Source organism: Chrysemys picta, chromosome 9 (genome assembly GCF_011386835.1).
Source record: "Chrysemys picta bellii isolate R12L10 chromosome 9, ASM1138683v2, whole genome shotgun sequence".
In the NCBI taxonomy this organism is placed as follows: domain Eukaryota; kingdom Metazoa; phylum Chordata; order Testudines; family Emydidae; genus Chrysemys; species Chrysemys picta.
In genome coordinates this window covers 34653184-34670332 of record NC_088799.1, presented here as the reverse complement: position 1 = coordinate 34670332, position 17149 = coordinate 34653184, and the positions used below count along the sequence as shown (strand labels likewise).

The window sequence follows — 17149 nt, the reverse complement described above, 5'->3', positions numbered from 1 at the left end:
TTGGGCTAAGGAAGTGCCTTTTTTTGTCCCATGAAATTCTATTCAGCATTTGCTGAGATAAAAATTGTTAAAACTCACCATTTCCCTTCTGTTACTTGTGTTCCTAAGGAAAATTCTGGCAGCCTGCCAAAATAATAACTAAACACAATCATTCTAAGGTTAGGCTTATGCAATGACCAACACTGCAGCTGCTCTGGCTGCTGCTGACACTGTACTGGGAAAACCTGGGAGCTGCCCTAGCAGTTGTGGGGGAAAGGGGAAGAGAGAGGGGTTGGATTCCCCACTCCCATTAAATGGCCTTTTCAGGGTGACACATGGGGCTGAAGCTCTCCCAACCTATAGGGGAAGAGCAAGCGTTCACTGAGACAGGCTGAACTCCTCACCCCACCCACCAACCATCTTCAGCACACTGCACCCACCAGCCCAACCATTCTCTGGGATTACAGCCTTCTCTTGCGACTAGCTAAAGTACTTAGTCCTGTAGCTTAAGTGGTAGCAGTCCATGCTGCCATCCTGAACATTCAGGATTCAAAACCTGCTGATGTTTCACAATGGAAACTGTTACAATTGCACACAAAGAGTATGTTTTGTTTTTTCCTTCTCAAACGCTAGAAAAATACATAAATAAAATCTTTAATACAAGAGTGTTATTTTGGTTGTAAATGCAAGCACCAGAAAATTAGGAAATGCCTGATATACAGTTGCTTGTGTAACCTTAATTCAGCCTCCTTGTGGATATGCATTAAAATATAGTCGTTAATTACATGAACACATGCTTTTTTCCCCATGAAATCCCTGACTGTAAGAGTTAATAGCACATGATCATTTTTTAAAGCGTGTTAATGCACAAGGAGAGGTGGGACAGAGTTCCAGTTGCACGGAAAACTGTAACTTTGCTGTTCCATTGCTTTAGGGGCTTAACTATGCTGTCTTGATGTTCTCTTATGGTAATGTAGTTTTTTTGTATATTACTGTATATACAAGCCAGAGAGGTGATATACATGAATGCTACTGTGAGGTTCTTTTCAGTTACAGTAACTCCTCACTTAACGTTGTTTCAAAGTTACATCGCTGCTCAACTAGGGAACATGCTCATTTAAAGTTGTGCAATGCTCCCTTATAACGTCATTTGGCTGCCTGCTCTGTCCACTGCTTGTAAGGTTCAGTGGAAGAGCAGCAACTTTACAAGGGAACATTGCACCAGTTCCTCTTCTCTGCCTCTTCCTCCTCCCTCCCAGCATTTCCCCCACTGTCAAACAGCTGTTTGGCGGTGCTTAGGACTTTCTGGGAGGGAGGGGGAGGAGTGGGGAAGCGCCGGGTCTCCACTCCTCCCCCTCCCTCCCAGAAAGTCCTAAGCACGAAGCGCCGAGAGGGAGGGGGAGGAGCGGGGAAGCGCCACATCTCCAAGCCTCCCCTTCCCTCCCAGAAAATCCTAAATGCTGCTAAACAGCTGTTTGGCGGTGCTTAGGACTTTCGGAGGGGTGGGGGGAAGGAGCGGGGATGTGGCATGCTCCGGAGAGGAGGTGGAGTGGGGGTGGGAAAAGGTGGGCCTGGAGTGGAGCGGGGACAGGAAGAGCATTCCCCGCAAAGTCGGCACCTGTTCTTCTCCGGGGAAACTGCCACTGCTGTTGCAAAGGTGCTTCCTAGCGTCCTTGCCTGCATCGGGCTGTGCCTGTGTGGGGTAAGCCAGGGACACTTCCCAACCACAGCACAGTACAGTACTGTACAGTATATAATGCCTTTTTTCTGCCCCCCCCCCAAATTTCCTTGAAACCTAACCCCCCCACATTTACCGTAAATCTTATGGGAAAATTTGAGTTGTTTAACATCGTTTCACTTAAAGTTGCATTTTTCATGAACATAAGTACAACGTTAAGTGAGGAGTTACTGTATTTGTCACTTTTGGCAAAAAGATGTAGAGCTTCCTATGAAATAAAAATAATAATTAAAAAAACCCAGGTTGTATGTACCTTAGACTTTAACTATGTATTACCTTCCCAGCAGAGTGAAAGTCTCTCTCCAGGTGCAGTGTATTTACATTTTCACTGCCTCTAAGGACACTGTGCACAATGTGTAACTTATTGCAGCAGAGCCAGTATAGAAACTTATAAAACATATGAAATCTGAAATTCACCTGTGCAGAAGGTCAGCATGAAGCCTGTTAAGTTCCAATTAAGCCCTTAGTTAGGCTTAATTGATGCATATGACCTGTGGGCCCTCTCTATGCAGGTGATTTTCACCCATAGTACCAACCCACAAAGGGAGACTTTTATAAATATGCTTGACTGCTAATATGTAAATGCTGTCTCTAACAGAGTAAGCTGGGCCTTTAAGGGGTTAAAGTCCCAGCTCTGGCCTATGCCTGGTTCCCTCCCGCTCTCTTCCAATCACATGACTGAGAGAGCAGGTAACTAAGAGCCAGGCCCTCTGGGACATATAAATGGCAGCCTTTCATCAGTCTAGGTATGAAAATGTGGGGGATTGCTGAGGAAAGGATCAACCCCCTTTCCACCCCCCACCCCCCCAACTGATGTAAGGCTCTCCACCCAGAGAGGTGAGAGAAGCACTCAGCCCCAGACCCAGGAGGAGCTGTGGAAAAGGCCTGGGAGCAGATAGAACATAGACCCTGGGAGAAAGCGCTAGTTAAGCTATCTGAGCTGGGTAGGCCCATGACTGTTTGGCTTATGGGGGGCTGATGGACTATTGATCCTAGGGAAAGGCTGACGGTTGTTTTGTGTTTGGAATTCTGCTTACCCTGAAAGGGGAGGTCTCTTAATGCGTTTGGCCAAATAGTTAAACCCAAAATCACTCTACCAGCCTGGAAACGCCATTGAGAAGGGGGGAAATTAAGCCTGTGACTGCAACTCCATGGTGTGGAGCGGCCAGCTACTACTATGATGTCAGTGGAGAACTCCTGTGCTGCTGGTAAGCAATTATTGTGTTCATTTTAAAGGTCTTCCAACTAGTGTTTTACTCTTCTAGAAGTCCAGCATATGGAGTGGGAAGGAAGTCTACATGGGTGACAGGATTACAGAAGTATGGGTTGGACTTTTCAGCTGTGCCCTAGCCATGATGATGCAATTATGACACCTTTTAATGTTCAATGAGTACATTGTTTGTACCTTTTCTTGCTCATTGTGCACTATGAAGCATGGACCTTGTGGTAGGCATTAATGTTATTGTAATTGTTCAGGGAAGCACGTCATGCTAAGATTATTAGTAACTGAAGACTACCCAGGTGTATTCTCCCCATATTCTTCCATATTGTACTGTAGGGAGAATTGCTGATTCTAGAAAGCTTATTATGATTTCTGATGTGTTATGAAGTATTCTGGTGCTAACCACTAATGGTTTTATCTACTTGTAAAAGCAAAACTGTAAAGTTATGGTTGTAGGGAATATGTAATTCCATGATCACTTTAATTACTTGCAAAGTCACTTGTAAAGATTTTTAATGGAGTCAAAAATATTTTAAAACAATCTCATATAGTGTCTCTCCTCATTCATTTTTGCCCTCAGGAATAACATTCTCATGTGATAGCAATTTTCAGAATATTGAACCATGTTCTGATCTGGTTTTGCTAGTGCAAATATGGAATAACAATGGACTTACTACCGATCAGAATCTCCATCTGTCTTTAGGAAAGATGGTTTAAATCACCATAATTTCCCCATAGCACAATAACCAAATATAACTTCTCAAAGCCTTCACTCAGTAGGATGATATAAATATACAGCTGCATGTCAGTCTCCTGTGGGAGCTGAAGTCAGCTAAAGCCTAAGAGGGAAAAATTCACTTTATATATCTTTGAGACAGAGCAAAATATACCCATAGGAAATATTAAAGGAAAAGCAATATGGCAAACTTTTCCCAGAAATTTGGTTTAAGCTTTGTGTCTTTGAAAATGGTCAACTACATCTACATATTTCTGACTTCTGTGAGACTAGAATAAAATGCCCTTTTCAGCTGATTCTAACAATGCAGCCATCTGTTTTTTATGTCTCTATGGCAGGATCAGTTGTTTTGATGGCCATCAAAATGCTGATTCACAAAGCTTCCAAATAGAAACTTGCATTTTTTTACTCGAAAGATTTCTGCCAATTTAAAGTAAAATTTAGATGCCAAACACTCAGGGACCTAACAGACAGTACATGCCTTCCTGCATGGACCCCTAGGCAGTGCTGCTAACTCTTGTGACTTTTTTAGAGTGATTCTTGTATTCAGTGTATTTTCTTAAAGCTCCAGCTTCTGGAGACATGTGATTACATGAGAATTTCAGCTTTCATTACAAAACAACATTCTAGCCTTCATGATTGTGGAGAAGAGCTTTAAAATATAACATGAGTGTACTCTTAAGGCTTAAAAGAAAAAGAAAAAAGACAAATACAAAGAACCCCAAACCTAAAAGGTATGATTTTTAAGTTAATCTCCTGATTTATTTTTTTTTTTTTAACATTTGGGGTTGGCAATACTGACTGTGCCTATATGAACAGGCATAAGGACCTACCCATATAGATCTTACTGGGGGATTTGTGGTCTTGCTCAGTTCACCACAACCTCCAACAAAAGCAAAGCTTTCAAAATTAATGCCTTATGTTGACATTACCACATAAATAAATCTAGGAATATGATTGAAACAGTTGCTCAGTATTGCCAAACTCAAGAGAGAGAAAATAACAAGATTTGACCCCCACCCAAAAAATATAAAAAAAAAAAACACTAAAAAATATTATTTGAATCTTTTGACTTTACAACTCCTCTCTACTGTTGTAGTAGTGTGTGTGTGTGTGTGTGATAATTTCAGGTTGAAAAGTTGACCTTTAATGCACATAAAAATGCATGAATCTTCCTGGCTGCACCCACCCGCCCAACTCCCCTTGCTCTCTCCTTATCCCTGAAAAGGAGGAACTGTCATTCATTACCTATTACTGTCTTGACCCAACAGCAACATGTCTCCGCCTACTACTGCCCCAGGACCCTCTTTGTGCTCTAGGGCCATACATGAAGTCAGGGCTGATCTGTTTCCTCAGTCCCAAGGCTCTTGTACAGAGCTCTGCTCATGTACTGAAAACCAAGGGACTGGAGGAGCTTCTTCCATTATCACTAGAGCTCCTCCTACAGGTGCCAAAATCCCATGACTCATGATCAATTAATTAGAGTTGACAACATTGCCTTCCCCTGGCTGCTCAGAAGGGACTCCGTGTATCTACCACTACCCCTAGGCTGGGGGAGATGCCATGCTATCCCCTCCATCTTCCACCCCTCAGCCTCCCTCTTGCCCTCCACATCCCTCTGCATCCCATTCCCTTGCAAATTCTAAATCTGCCTCCTGCTCACCCTCATTCTCCCCATCTGCTTTTCATAGCGTCTCTATTGCTCCTCTCAGTCCCTGGGTCCTGACTAGCCCTCCTCCCCATTATAGCGTGGCAGCCATTTTGCCTGTGGGCATGGCTTCAATCTCAGTGGAAACAGTGGGATGTGGCAGCCAACTTTATCAAGGGCAGCCTCACTTCCACATGCAGATAGAATGGCGGCCTTGCTGGCTTCAGCCCCACTGACAGTAATAGGAGATGGCGACAATTTTGAATAAGGGAAACCTGGTGAGTTATCAGCCTTTCATCATGTTTTCATGAGACAGGTAAAAAATACTCCAAAAATCATAAAATCAGAATTGGCAGTACTGGTTACTCATTATTTCTGTGCCCAGCAGCACCAATCAGGACTCCACTGTGGGTCAATGAGGCTCTGTGTCTCAGTCCATTCCTGTTCTAGAAGTTGCAGGATTGGAGCCCTAGCAACCTGAGGCTTGACTCAAAGCCCATTGATTTAAATTGGAGTGATTTCAAAGGGAGCTTTTCTAATTCAATGAGCTTTGGATGGATCATACCCATGGCAACTGCAAGAAACAACTTATTTTTTTATGTACATCTGGCTAGCATTATAGAAGTAAAATGCTATCTAGGTCAGGCATGGACAGTCAAACACTGTTTTTTATTAAAATAATGCAGTCAGGAATGAAGACAAGAAAATTCTTACAGAAAACAATTGAAACCAAATGTACTATTCATTTGATTAGCACCAGCTCACCTATCTCCATATGTCCACTCTTTCATGGGATGCTTCTGATAAGCTTTCAGTATTCAATTTTGTTTCTCCTTTTATTATTTCTGACTTATTACTGAAACTTGGTTATCATGTTATTATAATTCTTTCTAAAAGCTTATGTCTATATTACCCATTTCTGCTCAAATGACTCAATTGCGGGCCTTCTACCTACTGACTTCCTTCTGTAACCATTTAAATGTCAAGTGCAGTCTCTGAAGACTAAATAATTTATCTATGATGTTGAACAAAACCAGTAAATCTCATTCCAGGGCCACTCTCAATATGATGTTGGCTGAACTAAACCAATGCTGGCGCAAAAGAAGATGCGACCACTTAACTTTAACATTAATTTTATCTCCAAACATCTTCCTCTTCCTAGTTATACAGAGGCTTACACTAAAAAAAGGGCCAGACTGTTGCCATGGAAAAACCCATGTGCTGGAAACTTTTTTGTCTTCCTCTGATTGTTTCATAGTGTGTTGGGGTCACAGAGGAGCTGGCTCCTCTACAGAATGAGCAGGAAACAGTTTAAATCTCAGATCCGTTGAGGGTCCTCTTGGCTCCCCTGATCTCTATGGCACTATGGTTCCCCCCTCATCCTACAACACAAACATTAAGACTCTTGGCAGATCTGATCTACAATAAGTTAACCATCCAGGGGACTTCATGCAAATGTGTCAAAGTTTAAAATGCTTCCATATGGCTGAAAAAAACAGCGGGAAGATTTTGTGGAAATTTTTGAAACTTCCCTCATTGAGTTCAAATATATTATGAAAATGTCATAGATTCTGACCTGTCAATGATTATGTAGTGCTGCTCTAAACTATTATAAATAAATTAAACTATAATTTACTACAAATAAAAAACCTCAGCAACAGTCATGGAGAGGCAAAGGAAGATCATTAAAAATATAAGTATTTAAATCCATCCCTCTTATCTGTGCATGCTAAATAGTTTTACAGTGCACTAATGGCATTTTTAGAACTCAAAAGAATGACGGAATAAATGTTAAGCCTAATTTTATGCAAATGACTTCACTAAACAAAGATGTCAAGAGAAAACATTCCATCACACTGGCAGGCAGGGATGTTGAATAACCTCAAGCTCCAACTCTTTTGGTTCTCCAGAGTGCATGAGTAAGTGGTAATGAAGCATAAACACATACTTCAGCAGGATGGAAACATGAGGTGCTGCATTATACTTGTGCCTTTGCATCCAAAGTTAAAGTGTGACTATCTCAGAAAAGTTATTTTTTAAAATCAAAGCAAACAAGAGTCCCAGTCGCACTTCTGCTATATAGTAGTACTTCCCAGTGGTGTTAATGCAGTTACAAGGACACTTTAGATTTCCAGAACTGATACTCCAAGCTGCTTCTCCTTCCTAACATAACACTGATGTGCATCTCCTATTCAATTTTGTATTCTCTCACTCACTGTGAAGTTGGGATGCTCGGAAGCCTTGGCCACTGAACTTATAAGTAGGGCTGATAAGCGATTAAAAAAAATTAATCGCATGATTAATGATAGAATACCATTTATTTAAATATTTTTGGATGTTTTCTACATTTTCAAATATATTGATTTCAATTACAACACAGAATACAAACTATACAGTGCTCACTTTATATTTATTTTTTATTACAAATATTTGCACTGTAAAAAAAACAAAAGAAATTGAATGCCTGTTCTCACTTTCAGGTGACATTGTAATTAAGAAGTGGGCAGCATTATCTCCTGTAAATGTAAACAAACTTGTTTCTTTTAGCGATGGGCTGAACAAGATGTATGAGTGGACTTGTAGGCTCTAAAGTTTTACATTGATTTTTTTAGTGTGGTTATGTAACAAAAATACTACATTTGTAAGTTGCACTTTTATGATAAAGAGATTGCACTACTGTACTTGTATGAGGTGAACTGAAAAATACCATTTCTTTTGTTTAACATTTTTACAGTGCAAATATTTGTAATAAAAAAATATTAAGTGAGCACTGTACTCTTTGTATTCTGTGTTGTAATTGAAATCAATATATTTGAAAATGTAGAAAACATCCAAAATATTTAATACATTTCAATTGGTATTCTATTGTTTAACAGTGCGATTAATCACAATGAATTTTTTTAATCACGATTAAATTTTTTGAGTTAATCGTGTGAGTTAACTGCGATTAATCAACAGCCCTACTTAGAAGTCTTCATTGTGGGCTACAATATGTAGAAATGAATGGGAAATGGTAGTTGCAGTAGACTACACTGGTACAGTTCCCTAAAGGTTGAGAACCAATATGGTACCAATATGGGGACCACTGATGGCTTCCTGATACTAATGGTTTATATTCTGCTTTCTTAATTTTTAGGGTGACACAGATTTGGAATAAGAGAATACAATGTGTAGGTGGCACCACAACATCTTTTCCTCCAGGAAAACCAAACAACAACATTTAACTCTTCAACTCACTCCTACAAGAATACAAATCAATAGATTTATCAGCTGCAGCTTTTCAGGGTCATATGCTGGGATTTCCAGTTAAGAGGGAAGAGCTGAAAAAACAGGGAAGGAGCCTCAACACTACTATGGGGCTACTGTGAGACAAATTATTCAGCTTCCTACGCCAGGGAAAAGGGGCTGCAGGACTGGGTTCTATCATGCTTTGTTTAGGACAAGTCCTCTTTTTAAAGAAAATAAGAGATTGGCTAGAGTGTGAGCCTTGAATGGCAAGTGTATAAAAACAGGCGGGCTCCTTTCTCCGAGAGAATGGAGGCAGAAACCTAAAAAGGAAAAACCCATGGAAACCTGGAGGTCTGAGGGCTTTGTCTGGGCTCATTGTAAGATAAATGTTCATTATTACATACAAACAAGAATAAGGGTGCAAAATCAAGCACCCAAAAAATTGGGAAAGCAGAATTAAGGTCCCTCACCCCAGCCTGTCCCTGGCTCTTCCTCATTCCTCTGTGCTGGGGCCAGGCTGCTTACTCCTGGGTACAAGAAGGGGGTATAGAGAAACTGTCTCCCTATCCAATTGCCTGGAAAAGTCTTACTCTGCCCTAGGCTTTGGAACCCTGCTGAGCACAGATGGAGTCTTTGGAGAATTTAGTAACAAACTTCTGCTGAGCATGGGCAAGCAGTGACTATTTCCAGAGGCTTATATCTTGGCCAGATTTCAGTGGATTTGCAAAGGAATGGAAAAAGGCACCTCTCTGATCTCATACATTTGTCTGAAAATGAAATCATGAATCACCAGCACTCCAATGCTCGTAGAACTCGTTGTTCAGCCGCAATAGAAAGATTCATCAATTCAGTTAATTTGACGTCTTAAATATATGCTCTCAAAACCCTAAATGCCACTGCATAATTAGGAAGGGAGGCATGGCTGCACTTTGAAATTAATTTTTTTTCTTTATCTGCAGTTCCCATTACTTAGATTTATTTTTGCACTGCTATAGCAAAAGCCTGAAATTATTAGGCCAAAACCATGGTGTTTACGTGAGGTAATATATTAATTGATTTTAAAATTATCTGGAAGGAAGCGTATCTTCTTATTAATCTCTTATTGAGGTTTTCAAAACAAAGCACTTTTCAAGCACCTCTCTTGGTAGACGGTGATAGCTTCTTAATAAGATAAGCACGAGAAGTAGCTGAACTAGAAGATACTGTCTACATATAATATAGCCATAAAACAGACAACGCGTGGATAGTAGTAATGAATCTCATGTGTAACATGACAAAAACAGTACTTTGTATATGCAAGATCTGTAGAGGTTTAAAAGCTGGCCAGACCAAACAGGGCAAGATTTTGTATCAAGCTATGCATGCCCAGCTTCAAGCAGAGGCTATGTTGCTGACATCTGAGGCCAGGCTCCATACTGTAAACATTTAAGCGGTTGGGGCAGAGGACTGCCCTGCACTCGTACAGCAAGAGGGATTAGATTCTCCAGGAAGTAGTAATAATTAATGGAGATATCCCATCTCCTAGAACTGGAAGGGACCTTGAAAGGTCATTGAGTCCAGTCCCCTGCCTTCACTAGCAGGACCAAGTACTGATTTTGCCCCAGATCCCCAAGTGGCCCCCTCAAGGATTGAACTCACAACCCTGGATTTAGCAGGCTAATGCTCAAACCACTGAGCTATCCCTTTATGATTCTAGCACTTACGATTTCAGGAAAGCAGTCTACATCTCTGTATTCCTGGCAAACCGTGTTCATTCATTTCCCCCATCTGAAAACTTTACATTTAATGATACCTAGCCCTTAAATATTTTTTCATCCACAGATTTCAAGATGCCTTACAAAGAATGGTACCAGCGCCATTTTATAGAGGGGGGAATTGAAGTGCAGAAGTGAAATTACTTGCCTAATGTCCCACAGGTTGTCAGTATGAAAGCCAAGAAGAGAACTTGAGTCTACTAACTCCTAAGCCAGTGCCCTATCCACTGGTCAGAGCCACTATATACTGTTCTGTAGCAGGCCTCTGTCGATTGTAAACTAGATTGGGGTTATGAGCCAGCCAAAGCAATGCAAATTGTGATGGTTAGCTGGACATTATCTGGTAGATAGAGGACTCATTATAATTGACAGTATTGAAAGGGCGGCGATGGGAGTGGGCAGCCTACCCTAGTATTTAGAGAATGGATTGGGAGAACCAGGAGTTGTGGTTTCTGTTCCTAACTCTGCCAGTGACTTGCTGTAGTGACCTTTGGGCATCACTTCCATGTCTGTAAAATGGGAATGATAATAGCCAGCTTTGTAGAGTGTGCTGATTCCTGACTGAAGGGTGCTATATTTGTTCTGAGCACTATTGTTATATGCACCTTTAGTTTAAAGAGCGAGAAAAGCCCAGTTTTATACCACCCTGAAATACTGCATTGGTTTATTTGAAGCACAGTCATGGGGAGAAGTTCTGCTGCTGGCTTTTTCTGCAGAGAGGCTGCTAGGTTTCAATAGTAATATCTTCTTCCCCATTGTCCCACTTATACTGTATCTAAACCTCTTATTGGGCATGTGTACATATGTGTTTGATTACAGACTGTTACCAGACAGAAGCTTATTTTTGCAGCCAATAGATCACTGAAGTACAGAACCAGAACAGAGTAACAGAACTGATGTCTGTTTCATTATGTCTGGCTTCCCCCACCGCCACAGTTTGATAATGGTTAACACATTGCTTTCCCCCATTCAATTCTTCCTTTTCAAGGGATGATCTTTTTAACTTAATTTCTTATGAATGTCTTCATGCTGAGGAGGTGAGGCTTGTGACATTTCAGCAGGCTGGTATAAAGAAAAAGTACATTTCCCGTTGGTGTTTTGAGACAGACCTTGATTGTACCTGACATAAATTGCCAACTCAAATATATTCAGTGTAAAAGGAAATCTTTTGGGAAATTTTCACCTGATCTTCTTGATTAATAATGTTTGCTTTTCCCATATGTCCATGCGGTTCCATCTCAGCAGTAGCACTGGATAGTATTCAAAGCATGAGGCTTGCATTCAGGAACTCTGGGTTCTGTTCCCTGCTCTACTACTGATTTGCTGAGCCATCTTGTGGCGTGTGTGTGTGTAAATAACATAATCTCAGTGTTCCCATAATCACTGTGCCTCAGTGTTCCCATCTGTAGATAATGCTAGAGATAATGCCTCCCTACTTCACCGCTTGTTAAGAGGATTAACACAGTAATCTTTGTAAAGTGCTTGGAGATTCTTGGCAGAAGGCAACTCAGAAATGAAAAAATTATTTGCCTTTAGATGTATCATCTTTTGTCGTAATCTTAATTTTGGCAGCATTTAGGCTGATTTTCCTGACATTGATTCTCATCACTCCCATTAATGTCATTAAGAGTTATGACTATGTATTGATGACAGTAGCATTGTAGGGCCCAACTCCACTAAGCACCCCTGCTCACCCCACACATGGCAGAACTTGTTTCTTAATAGTTAATGATTAAAGGAGATGTGAAACTGAGTGTAGCAAGTGAGGTATTTGGAATAGCATGTTATTTACACAGAATAAAAATGACTTGCTTTTGGAAGGTATTTGAACTAATTATCCATACAAATTTAAATGTAGTGCTGCTTGTGTTTAACCTCCATACTTGCCAGCATGCCTTTGGCAGAGAAACCAACTGTAAAATGTAGAAATGAGAACGTTGGGCAGAAGGTGTTTGATTTGCTAAAGAAGTGGATGCAGGATGAGAAGTGGAAATATGAAGAATGCTTTTGCCTTATCCATTGGGAGAAGTCATGGGGGAGAGAAGAGAAATGTGGGTCAATAGCCTGGAGGTCAGGGTGCTCACTGGGGATGTGAGAGACCCAGGTTCATGTTCCTACACTGCCTGATTCAGATCATGGACTTGCTCATGTGAGCATCCTAACCACCATGCAACTGACTATCCTTTCTTGCCTGTTTTTTCACCAGTTTTGCAAAGGCCATAGTTTCATTTCAATGTGGAACAAAAAAATAATTCTGAAACCTCAATTTTTCACACAGTGGAATTCTTGCTTTTTGGCCATCTCTATGTCTAGTACATACTTGTAGTGGGTACCTCTCTGGCCTTACTTAGCTCTCACTTGTACTAATGTAAATCATGAGCATCTCCACTATAGTCAATGGAGTTCACTAGTTTGCATGAAGGCTCCACTATCAACAGCAGAATTCAGTGCTGGCCTTAAAGTCCAAGCAATATAAGCAGAGATGCAGAGCCCTGTGGGGACACAGCAATTTCTAGGTTATCCTGATCCTTCCTTTTATCCAGTCCTGTGGATAGCTGAGGAAAAGGTGACAATTACCCTCTTCTGGGAGTGAGAGTGGAAGGTAATTACACTCACTTTCCTTCTCCTCTACCTCAATCTTTGTTAGCTTGGGGCCATATAAATAATCTGTTAGCCCCATCAGGTTCTCCAATACCCAGGCTGGTCTCATTCTGGTCACTGTGCATGTATAACTCATTAATGTCAATGGACCGATCTTATTTCTCTGCCTCACTCATCTGATATAGAGTCAGATTCATCTTGAGATGGGCAACTACTACTTGAATAATATCCTTCTGGTTTGGGCCAGGAGTGGAAAGGGATTTTTGTTTGTTTTGTTGCTGATGTAAAAACAATACTTAGTGCTGTGTCTCTTCAAGGTGAAACACAAACATGAACTAACTAATCCTCACGGAAGCCTGTGGGATAGGTATTATCTCCTTTGTACAAATGGAGAAACAGAGGTTAAGCATTGCGATTAGAACTAATGGTTTCCTGGCATCCTGTGCTGTGCTCACATTCTTGTGACAGAGGACTATTGCAAGGACAATAGATACAGGGAGCAAAAGAACAGTAAAGGACATTCTCTTTTCTTCATTTTGTATTTCTCTTTTCACTTTAACTTCACTTAAAACATAGCAACCATAGAAAAATAAACATCCACATTGAGAAGAGAATAGCTCCCTCCTTCAGACACTTATATGGAGCTTGATCGGAGTGCTGTACAGTACAAACCATTTACCCTTGTAGTTTAGTAACTCACTGAGACATGATTCTATATTGCTAACAACCCCTTTCAAATTAACGCAAAATGTTTGAGTAAGGTTTTCAGTTCAGTGGCTTTTTAAAAATTCTCTACCCACCCCCCAGTGTCCTATAACATGTACAGCTTTTGCACACCTCAGTAATTTAGATCCTCAATAGTTGAGATCTCCAAAATGAACCACCACTTCTAACAACCCTGTGCAGGTTGTCAGTAGGGACTGAATCTGAAAGCACAAACCTCTACCCTTTGAATTCAAGGAGTATCTTATCAGTTGGGAGCAGCTGCTGGTGGCTATCCTCTGCACCAGCTACAGGGGAGCTGGACATACGTGGCCAGTATGTAACATAGTTACCACTTTTGTGTTCTTAATGTGGTATGTGTTGACTGAATGGGCCACATAGCCCAAAACAACCCATTCACCTGATAACTGTAAACGCTCAGCCAATCAGAAGCAAGAGGGTTGTCAGTTTGAATATTTGCTCTCTGCAATCAATCAATAAGAATGTGGAATAACCTCTCTCCCTGAAGGGAGATGGGGGAGGGTCTGCATATAGTGTTCAGGAAGCTCATTTACTTGAGATCCCCTCCCCTGACCCCATGTAGCTCCACAAGTGCTGCCAATGGAGCAGATGAAGGTTTCAGCGGTTCCCCTTGCAAACTGTAGCTGACTATCACCAGGAGCAGTCAGCCCAGAGCACAGATGACTTCCATGACCTCCTGAGTCTTCTGATTCCCTCCAGTTCACGTGAACTGGGCCCAGGATATGGCCTTCAATAGCTGCTTTCTTCCCCTCAAACTTAAATCCCTTCAAAACATGTGTTTATGATACTAAGAGGGCTTAGTGCACTTTGGCAAGAGCTGATGGAAAAAATACATCTGAAATTTGGTCCCAATTATATTTTAGAAGGTCCATAACTCAGATATTTTGGTGGGTTTATACATTTTGTTAAAGACTGCCCTTATTTTAATGGCATGGCTGCATCTGTGAATCAGCCAGAGTCCTCTCTCTCCATATTTCACAGCTTCAGCGACAGCTGTGACTGTTTTCTTCTCATTAAGGCTTATTCCTTTTGGTTTTGATGTAATTAATTGTCACTTATGATTTATACTTAAAGAAAATATGCCAATAAATATTTATGCCATGTGTGCCATCTGCTCCCTTTTGCTATCCTGTATATAAAATATGTTAATAATTAGTTTAACACATTTCTATTCACCTCACGCTGTAATTTATGTTATCGTGAGCCCTGTGGTTATGATAGCAGCAAATTATCATAGACCTGAGCAAGAGGTTTGTTTTGGAAGTAACATCAGGGTTCCCATTTCTTAAGGAACTAGATCTTGGTGCTTTATGAAAGTGACATCTTAAGATCCTGAGGGGGACACTGGCTGCACTGCTACACATAAACCTCCCAGCTCTATGGAGCAGTATTTATAGCATTGCCAGAGGCAGGCCACATGCCCAATTCTTCCACTGATAGGTATGCAAGAACTGCTATTATTTTTACTGTGTGGTAAGTTATGTGGGTGGATCCCAGGGGATAAGAGAAGATGGCAGCTCCAGGAGGAAGATTAGTGGATAACCAAACCAGATGTTAAAACCCAAAGTTTAGTGTCAGTCTCTTCTTTCCCCACAAAAAAGATTACTAAAAGAATTCTGGGCTCTGTACAAGAATGAGTGTAGCACTGGTTAGAAAGTGCTGACAAATGTTTAGCAAGTGTACAAAGCTAATATAAAGACAGCAGTTAAATATGATGGTAGTTCCTTATGAAAGCAAATGCATGCAAGATCAGTACATAAAGGAAGAAGATCTTAAGTCATAGACTTTAAGGTCAGAAGGGACTATCATGATCATCTAGTCTGACCTCCTGCACATTGCAGGCCACAGAACCTCACCTACCCACTCCTGTATTAGACCTGTAACCTCTGGCTGAGTTACTTAAAGTTACAGAGAATCTGCCATTTACACTAGTTTATACCTGCAAGTGACCTGTGCCCCATCCTGCAGAAGAAGGGGAAAACCTCCAGGGTCTCTGCCAATCTGACCAGGGAGAAAATTCCTTCCTGGCCCCAAATACGGTGATCAGTTAGACCCTGAGCATGTGGGCAAGACCCACCAGCTAGACACCTGGGAAAGAATTCTCTATAGTAACTCGGAGCCCTCCCCATCTGGTGTCCCGTCACCAGCGATTGGAGATATTTGCTGCTAGCAGTCACAGATTCACTACATGCCATTGTAGGCAGTCTCATCATACCATCCCCTCCATAAACTTATCAAGCTCAGTCTTGAAGCCAGTTAGGTTCCCTCTCCCCCAGCTTCCCTTGGAAGTCTGTTCCAGAATTTCACTCCTCTGATGGTTAGAAACCTTCGTCTAATTTCAAGCCTAAATTTGTTGATGGCCAGTTTATGTCCATTTATTCTTGTGTCCACATTGGTGCTTAACTTAAATAACGCCTCTTCCTCCCTGGTATTTATCTTTCTGGTATTTATAGAGAGCAATCATATCTCCACGCAGCCTTCTTTTGGCTAGGCTAAACAAGCCAAGCTCTTTGAGTCTTCTCTCATAAAGTAGGTTTTCCATTCCTCGTAGCCCTTCTGTGCAGCTGTTCCAGTTTGAATTAATCTTTCTTGAACATGGAAGACCAGAATTGCACACAGTATTCCAGATGAGTTCTTTACCAGTGTTCTGTATAATGGCATTAACACTTCCCTTTGTGCTGAAGATGTTTTTCCATATACTTTCAACACAAAGTATAACTGGACCATGGGTAAAGAAACTCCAGAGATTTCAGTGAATCACTTAATCCTCATACAGCAAGTGATTCACTGGAATATCTGGTGTTTCTTTACACACCTGAAATTATATACACACACATGATGATGTAGTGTATATATAAACATTTTTTCAGCATCACTATTGGAGGGGTGTATTACTTCCGTTCCTAATGGCAAAAACTTGGATGAATTGAAAATTCACTCCCAAAAGAGTACTGCTAAACCACTTAAACTGCCTACACCATTATGTAGTCTGTGTACTCAGTATATGTTGCAGAAAAACTGTTTCAGGAATGGTTACATTTTTAAACATTGTACTGAAACTGTTCCCACAACCCGCTACCTATAAAGCCAGGTGTCTGAGTGACCTGTCTGAGCGTATAGGTCTTCGAGGGAGCTATAAATACACTTAAAATTATCTTTAAAAGATCGGCAGAATCAGTGAGGAGGAATGATGGAATGGAATGAGATTGGTGGTTCTATCTTCCCACACTGATCATGGAAGGGTGTACCCTCACCTTGCACCCTATTTAAGAGTGGTCTGCTCCCTGGGCGATCTAGGAGGCACTTTGCTTCCCAGAGCTTCTACTGAGACAGTGTGACAACATCTTCCAAGACAGGACTGTGGTTTTATGCCACAACTGAGCCCTCAGCTGTTGATTCCTATTCCTTGTCAAGATATAATTAAGGTATTTGTCAAACTGAATAGTAAGATAGGGCTAAAAATACCCCTAGTAATTACGGCTTAGGTCTGGAAAACAAA

At 41.1% G+C, this 17149-nt stretch overlaps 1 protein-coding gene across 7 annotated transcripts in view; it reads right to left on the bottom strand.

Moving 5' to 3' along the window:
* The window catches only part of SPHKAP (SPHK1 interactor, AKAP domain containing), a 111844-nt gene that overhangs the window by 39194 nt on the left and 55501 nt on the right, over positions 1-17149 (bottom strand). The gene's annotated exons all lie outside the window — the stretch shown is intronic.